We start from the raw sequence: 9,016 nt of genomic DNA, 5'->3' as shown, positions 1-9,016 counted from the left end.
TAGAGCTTGCTACCTGGCCACTTTAGGTTCCTAATGACAGTGAATCTAAAAAACTAAAGAATCTTACTCTACTAGGTGAGATGTTTAGATTCACGTTTACTGTACTCTCTTAGGAAATTCAGTTGCTACTTTACAGTAATATCATCTACAGTAATGTAGGTGATAATTTGGAATGCCTTTTAGTTCTCCTATATCCTATGCTTACAGTTAATATAGAACTATAATAATCCAAATTTGGTAGGACTGCTAATGGCCCAGAGCCTTCAGAAATGAAGATTGGGTCTCCCCATCAGATAGGAAAACATAACCAGCCAATGTGGTAACTGAGGGCAGAGTCATGAATGGATAGGAAAAGAAGATAATTATAAATACCAGCTATGGTCATAGGAATAGATGCAGAAACAAGCACTATAATATTATATGCATTTCTTCCTTATATAAATATGAGCATATTTGGTTATATATAAATTATTTCTTTCCCTCTTCCACTCCCCTCCTGTCAAACACAAGAAGTGTTAATAGAAGGTAACCGCGCATATCAAAATTTGAATTATAAGAAATCAGGGGGGATGTGGCTCAGCTAGGAGAGGAATATATTTTACACCAGGGTGGTTAAAATGATTTGTATCCTCTTTGGGAAAAGATGAGCAAGTTTTTTTATTGTTATGAGGAACCGTTGCATCATTATAAAGGAAGCATCACTTTGCCATTACCTTTATTTGGAAGTTTTGTATAGTTTAAAATACTGTATATATTGGCCCAGGTGACAAAAATTGATTATTGGGGCTTTAAATTCTGTTGATTTAGCTCAGATAGAACTGTCTCCCTTCTGAATTCCCATGCCTTCATAGTTCTGGGATAAGGTTGGCCTAACCTAGAGAAATTTGCAGAAGATTTGGAAGGCAAAGTCAAACAACAGCATGTCAATGCTTAGCAAGCAAGGTTAGGTGCTGTTGCCACCCACATACCTTGTTGAGACTGTGTTGACACGCCTTGTAGGCCTGAGGGAGCAGCTACGTTGCTGATGCTTTATCTCCTGCCTGATATCTTCTTTCAGCTTCTCCAGATCCTGGAAATGGGTTTTTGTAACGTTTTATGGTCAAGTGCATCAGCATTTTTTCTGGATGTCTAATTCATCAACATTGGTAGTTTTATCTCATAGGTTCCAGATCACTTTTGCATATTCCAATTTGCCATTACTCTTCCCTTCACTTCATGTCACCTCCACTTTCTTCCCAAACTGGACACTGTGAGGCATTAGAAACAGCAGGAGATGCATGAGCTACAGACTTATGTAGGTTTTATCAGTACCCATAATTGCATAATGTTTCTTACTGGCTTTTGTGTCTCTGATTAAAACACACTGACACAGGCTGACTGGGTACACATGAGTAGCAACATGGAAGCCCATCCTTCTGGCCCAGTCAAGCAGCATAATAAAACTCAGAAAACCAAGCAGCATTGAGTTCCAGGATCCATGCAGAGGGATAGCAAGGGCTGTCTAGCACCGAAAATCCTAAGCAAGAAGGTAAGAAAAGAGCTCAGTAGAATAGACCAGAGGCATCATCCAGTCAGCTCTGAAAGCAGAAGAAAGAGGTCTTTCTGGCAGAGAAGAGACAGTTGGGTGGCAAGGATGACCTTCCTCATCAGGTACTGGTGGTGTCCCTGCACAACAGGATTTCCCTGCCAGAGGACTTGCACGGCTTCAGGATAAGGACACTGGAACACTACACTGAAATGAGTGAAGTAGCACCAATAGTTTTATGCTGTTATGCCCTGCATTGAAGCATCAGGGGTTTTCACAGCTGCAAGGCCAGGGATCTGCATACTGTGTTAGACATGGCTCAAGTGGCAGATTCCATCCTCTTCCTTCTTGGTTTACTAGAAGGCTGGAACAGCACTGGGGATTACTACCTTTTCTGCCTCTTTGTTCAGGGCCTTCCCACCTATATACACCCACTATCGATGCTGTAGCTGGTATGGAGGAAGACCTTAAGATCCTAATGAAGGCAGACCCTGATAGACACGAATGTTTGTAAACAGAGGTCATCCCAGATCCAGTGGAGCTAACCTGTCCCACTAAGGAGGAGCTGAAAGAGGCAAACTATTTCTTGAAGGAAAGTCCCAAGGTGGTAAAGAAGGTTCCCAAAGGGATATCAAATTAGCGTGTAGAATAGATTTTGGATGAGGATGGTGGAAAGTGGTGGGGAAGATGAATATGATGACATGGGACATGAGGATTTTATTGAAGAGGAATCTCAGGAGGAAAATAGTAAAGCGGAACAGAGGGAAGGATATGAAACTATGACTACCGGAGTAGTCTGACAAGAAAGTGGAGGAAGAGGCTGAGGAAGAAAATGTTGGAGAAATATAAACAAGAAAGACTGGAAGAGATGTCTCCAGATGAAGTAGATACCCACCCCCACCCCCACCCCCATGACATAGCTGCAAGAATTCAATTTCAGAAATACAGAGGCCTCAAGAACTTTTGGACATCTTCATGGGATCCTGAGGAAAGCCTTCTTCAAGATTATGCTTGGAACTTTCCGTTTCAGATCTTTACTAATACTAGGAAGTGCATTTTAAAGAAATTGAGGGAAAAAGAGATTGAAGGAGCTGAGGTTGGCTGATATGTCACACTTCATGCCTGAAGTCCGTCTCAGTGGTTCAGTACTTCAAGCAAGGAACATTCTTGATTGCATTTTCTCTACTAGCTGATGACCAGAGATGTCAGTAGTGAATCTGGCGCTGAGCCGACACCCAGGCAACACTGAGCCCGTGAAAGCTGAAGAGGAGCTGATCTTCCAGGTGGGTTCAGGCACTTCCGAGCCTCACCTTTATTCTCTGCACACTGCAGGGATAAACATAAATTTCAGAGATTCCTAACTGCTGATGTGGCTTTGGTGGTGACACTATGTGGCCCAATCACTTTTCCTTCTGCATTTGTGCTGCTTTTCAAACAGAATGACAACAGGATGCACAGCCTCATTGCCACAGGCCATCTATTGTCAGTGGATCTGGAGAGAATGGTCGTCAAGAGAGCTGTTTTGAGGGGTCATCCTTTCAAAATTTTTACTAAGCTGATGGTACTGCGTTGCATGCACTTCAACAGAGAGGACGTGTTGTGGTTCAAACCAGTGGAACAGAGAATAAAGTGGGGCCACAGGGGACATATCAAGGAGCTTTTAGGTACTTAAGGCCACATGAGTGCAGTTTTGATGGGGAGCTAAAAATCTCAGGACACAGTACTGACGAATCTCTATAAGATGAATTAATTTTCTCCAAATGGACTTCTGATCCGTATATACCAGAACCAGAACCATGGGTGAAAAGTGGGATTTGGTCAGCAGTGCCTGAGTGGACATGGAATAATGGACCATGGCTACTAGTCAGCACTTTAGGGATGGGAGCCTATAGGTTTTGACTGGGCAAAAATTGTGTTTTCTACTTTATCCTAGAGGTTTGCTGCATTTTTTTTTCAAAAGGCCTTTCTTGGCCTTGACATGTGCCTCAGGGAACTATGGATGTTTTTCTATTGCCACTTAAGTTAAAAAATAACCTATTAAATGTTACTAAAACATCTACTTTCCATTAGGATTTTGAAAACTGTTTAAGGAGAGAAGATAAAAAGCTGAAGTAACCAGGAAACAAAATTTCCAGGTGTTTACTGACACCGAATCCCCTCTGATCTGTGTACACTAACCAGAAACAGATTGACAAGGAGCTGGTTTTTCATCCTGCTTCACCCAGGTTAGGGAGGTTAGGTCTACATTTTCACCGCCCTGAGGACAATACAAATGTGTTTTTTTTTCCTTCTGGAGACTGAAAATGCTGGGGCGGGACAGCAGCCGCCACAGTTCGACAAGCAGATCCATCATCTCTCATACTGCCAGTAGGCTAGACTGCATACTGTTGGAATGGAAGGGAGGAAGAACTGGTGAACTGGAAGAAGGGGAAAGAGCCTCACTGGTTGGCCTTTACAATTAAAGGGCAGATGGGCAGATGCTCAGTCTGAATTTGCTTCTTGTCATATGTATGTGCCTGCCATTGAAGGGCAAGGATTTTTTTTTTTCCATCCTAACTCTGCTTCTGCTGTTGAGAGATTTGTCTTAATACACCTGGGATACCCGCCCACCTTTATTCTCTCAGCACGCTGCAGCAGATAAACATAAATTTCAGAGATTCCTGACTACTGACATGCCCTTGGTGGTGACAATATATGGCCCAATCACTTTTCTTCCTGCATCTGTGCCACTGTTTGAACAGAATAGCAATGACATGCACAGCCTTATTGTCTCAGGTAATCCATTATTGTCAGTGGATCCAGACAGAATGGTCACCAAGAGAGTTGTTCTGAGTGATTGCACCTGTGGCATGGACTACCTTTGTGAGGATGGTCCAGAGAAGAGGACTGTGAAGAGGCACTGGGGTTAGGTCCTTTTTGGTAGATAATTGTGAGATTCCAGGAATCCAAAAGTGATCTAAAATGGTAAGTGTGTTGGCACATTCTTTGTCTCCACAGATTCCCACTTAGAGGAAATGGTACAGCCAGAAGAAGGCCAGATTAGAACCATTTAAAATATGAATCTCAGGGCAGGAAATTGTGTGTGTACGTGTGTGTGTGTGTGCTCACGCACGCGTGCATGTGTGTGCATGCATGTGCATGTGTGTGTGTGTGCATGTCTTAGAACAATTATAGTTTGAGAACTAGCCAGGAGGCCATGATGGCTGGAGTGGAGTGAGCAAGAAAGAATGTGGTAGAATAGTCAGAAAAAAGTAGGAGCTAGATCACAATTGTCAGTGGTTCTCAAGAGCACTGGAGGATTTTTTAAAAAATACTCTTGCTTCAGAAATTCCTATTCAGTTGATCTGGGCTAAGGTCCAGGGACAGACAATTTAAAAAGTAGCCTAGATTACTCAAATGAAGTCATATATATTGAAAACCATATATTTAAGCACTTCGGCTTTCCCTCTGAGATAGGAAGCTAGTGGAGAATTTTGAGCAGAGGAGTGCCATAATGTGATTTGCATTTCAAAAGGAAAGGAATATAGGAGATGGAGAATAGTCTCTAGAGAGCATTTAGGAGATACAGAGAGATCAGTTAGGAGGTTACTAAAAGAATGCAAGAAAGAGATAATGGTGCTTTGGACCAAAATGGTATCACTAATAGACATCTACATGGTGGTCATACAGAAGTCTGGATGTCAGTAAAGGTATAGGTGTGTAAATTTTGCCATGTACAAGATTTACGTATAGAATAAATTTTGAACGGGTTTATACAATATCAGCTTTTCAATAGCAAAGTCTGTAAAAACATAACAAAAAGACCAGTTGTCTCTTCACTTGTTTATAAATGTTAATAATAGACAAAATAACCCTTGAAATATTATTAAAAAACGATAACTCATATGTATGCTACTATTTTTAGTGTTTACTTTTGAGAGAGAGAGAGACACAGTATGAGTGGGGGTGGGGGGGGCAAAAAGAGAGGGGGACATAGAACTCAAAGTGAGGTCCAGGCTCTGACCTGTCAGCACAGAGCCTGACACAGGGCTCAAACTCACAAACCATGAGATCATGACCTTAGCCAAAGTCAGATGCTTAACTGACTGAGCCACCCAGGTGCTCCTGTACGCTACTCTTTATAACAGGTCTAGATGCATTATAACACAATAATCACTATTTAAATTACTGGCTAAAAACACATAATACATACAGCAGAGCCTCAAATGGTTCCTCACTGTCTAGTTTACAACATAAATAATTTTTGAGCATTATTAATGACAAAAATAACATAGTAAAACAGATTGTTTTCCAGATGGCAACTGACTTGCACTCTTTACAAAACCATGGATAAGTTAGTAAAAAACCTAATTTTTAGATAAATTTACTTGAAGCCATTTTTGCAGTATACATTAAGAATACCATTAACTTTTAAGGATGTATCATAAGAAAAAGTATGTACTCATTACCTTGAGAAGAGAACTAGAGCAGGAGGGAGAATTTAGAGAGGAAGTATGGTAAGAAGCAATGTTGAGGTATAACGTTATTTTTTAAGTGCAATGACTGATATTGTAAAACCATAGATGTGTTTCTCTATCTGGAAAAATACCCAAATATATAATATGGAACACTTAACTCCGTGCTTTTATAAGCCTATATATGATGTTATATTTTAATCTCCTCATATTACTCCATTGGTAAGAGACAGATTCCTGCCCTAGGGTTATAGAGATGATGAAACACATGACACTTGAGCCTGGACAGATAGGATTGACAGCAGTGTATCAGTCACATATATTCACAGTCTGATGGAAGACACTCCACGCCATGCAGGGCCATGTGGTAGTTGCACATGGGAATGGAGTGAACAGCCAGGGCTGTGGGAAGTGGGCTGCATAGTATCAAGAGAGAGGAGTGCCCCTCGCTCCTTAGGAGGATGTGATTAGCTTATTTGCATAATTCTGTGAACAGACAGGGAACTGAAACCCACTACAAAGAGATAAGCAGACACTGTACCTGGTCTCTGAGTAAAGGAAGTTTGTTAGGCTACATGACCTTATCTGTGGTTGTAGATGGAGTGGGAAACTTATGTTTACATTTGAGGCTCTCTCCATATTATCAGATGTTAAGGCAGCATGTGATTTTAGTTTTAGGCCTCATCCTGTAAGCTAAGAGAAGACACCAATATGTATTATCTTTGGGACTTCTTCTATGTCCCTCTAAAAGAACATGCTTCTGGTAGCCACACATGGAACAGACATGTGGTTGAACTTCCCAGACAGAGAAACCCATGAATAAGAAATGTGTATATCTGATTTTATGCATGTGTAATCATTTACTACTCAACAGAAACTAATATGGTAATCAATAAAAAAATTTTGACATGTATTGTGAAAAATCATAAGAACAATCTGTGAACACACATATGAATTTCTGATCGTGTGCACTTAATTTTTCTGAGAAGTGAACATTTCTAAGGCTTACTCTCTGTAAGATGAGTAAGCCCCACACTGTTACACTCTCCTTGTTACACCTTATTTTTCTTAGCGTATGGATAATAGTTTAAGTCATTAAATTTCAGTGATTTGTGTACTGCTTTTAAGTTTAACAAAACCTGTCTGTATATCTAAACAAACATTTCTTAAAGCTTTGTGTTGATTCTTTAGGGTAGTTCTTATATTTATATGTCAAGGTTCTCCAGAGAAGAATAATTGGTTCACATGATTATGAGGGTGAGCACATCCCCAGATCTGCAGGATGGGTCAGCAACCTGGAGACCTAGGAATGCTGATGATTTAGTTCTAATCCGAATGCTGTCAGGTTCCAGATACAAGAACTGATGTTGCAATTTGAGTCCAAAAGCAGGGAGAAGAAAAAGGCAATGTTTCAGTTCAAAGGCAGTCAAGCAGAAAGAATGATCTCTTACTCAGGGAAAGGTCAACTTTTCATTCTATTCAAGCCTTGAACCGATTTGGTGAGGCCTACCGCATTAAGGAGAACAATTTACTTTACTCAGTCTACCAATCTAAATGTTAATCTCTTCCAAAAACACTCTCAGAGACACATTAAGAATAATGTTCAGGGGCACCTGAGTGGCTCAGTCAGTTAAGTGTCAGACTTCAGCTTAGGTCATTATCTCACAGTCTGTGGGTTCAAGCCCCATGTTGGGCTCTGTGCTAACAGCTTGGAGCCTGGAGCCCCCCCCTCGGATTCTGTGTCTCCCTCTGTTTCTCTGTCCATGCCTCCCTCACACTCTGTTTCTCTCTCTCTCTCTCTCTCTCAAAAAATAAATAAACATTACAAAAAAAATAAAATAAAATGACATCAATTTTATCTTCCAAATATTGTAGAAAAAAAATAAAAGAATAATGTTTGGCCAAATATCTGGGCATCCCTTCAATTTGACACATAAAATTGGTTACCATTAATTATGTATACCAAAACCTACTTGAAACATTTCTCAGTGTATCACACTGATATAGGAGTAATGGTGGATTAGTGTACGATCCAAGTGCATTCAGAAGGCAGATAAAATAAAAATTACGTATTTGTAAGTTCCTGAATCACAAACTATAGTTAATATATAAGAAACTAGAAATAGAACTGAATAGTTTAAATTTTGCTTGTTCACTATAGCCATTGATTCATTTTTGCCAAATTATGTATTATCAAAAGTGATATAATGATTTCTTTTGATGTTACAGTTTATCTTTAAGGACTTTATTTTGCATCTATTAAGATCAATTGACCTTAAAATAATATATCATAGGAAAGAAAAAAGATTGGATTTTAAAAACAATAAATAAATAGGCTAAATTAAAATATAGCTTATAGAAGACATATAGATGGCCAACAAATACATGGAAAGATGCTCAACATCACTCATCATCAGGGAAATGTAAATCCAAATTACAATTACCTCATACCTGTCAGAATGACTAAAATCAAAAACACCAGAAACAAGTGTTGATGAACATGTGGAGAAAAAGGAACCCTCATACATTGTTGGTTGGAATGCAAACTGGTGCAGCCACTGTGGAAAGCAGTATGGAGGTTCCTCAGAAAGTTAAAAATGGAACTACCCTATGATACAATAATTACACTACTGTGTATTTACCTCCAAAATACAAAACACTAATTCAAAGTGGTACATGCACCTCTATAATAGCCAAATTATGGAAGCTGCCCAGGTGTCCATCAACAAATGAAGAGAGAAAGAAGATGTCATATATATTGAGGCACCTGGGTGGCTCAGTTGGTTAAGCGTCCAGCTTTGGATTTTGGCTCAGGTCATGATCTCACACTTCCTGAGATCGGTCCCCACGTTGAGCTCTGTGCTGACAGCATGGAGTCTGCTTGCGATTCTCTCTCTCCTGCTCTCTATGCCCCTCCCCTATTCTCTCTCTTGTTCTCTATCTCTCTCAAAACAAATAAATAAACTTTAAAAAATATTATATAATACACACACAATGGAATCAGCCATAAAAAGAATTAAATCTTGCCATTTGCAAT

General features: G+C 39.9%; 1 pseudogene; it reads left to right on the top strand.

Annotated features, from left to right (window-relative positions):
• Positions 1–1,399: 1,399 nt before the first annotated feature.
• LOC122495995 lies at positions 1,400–3,424 on the top strand (annotated as a pseudogene).
• The last annotated feature ends 5,592 nt before the right edge of the window (positions 3,425–9,016 follow it).

Source organism: Prionailurus bengalensis, chromosome F2 (genome assembly GCF_016509475.1).
Source record: "Prionailurus bengalensis isolate Pbe53 chromosome F2, Fcat_Pben_1.1_paternal_pri, whole genome shotgun sequence".
Lineage (NCBI taxonomy): Eukaryota > Metazoa > Chordata > Mammalia > Carnivora > Felidae > Prionailurus > Prionailurus bengalensis.
Note: the sequence above shows the minus strand (reverse complement) of the source record. Positions and strands in the feature narration are given on the sequence as shown.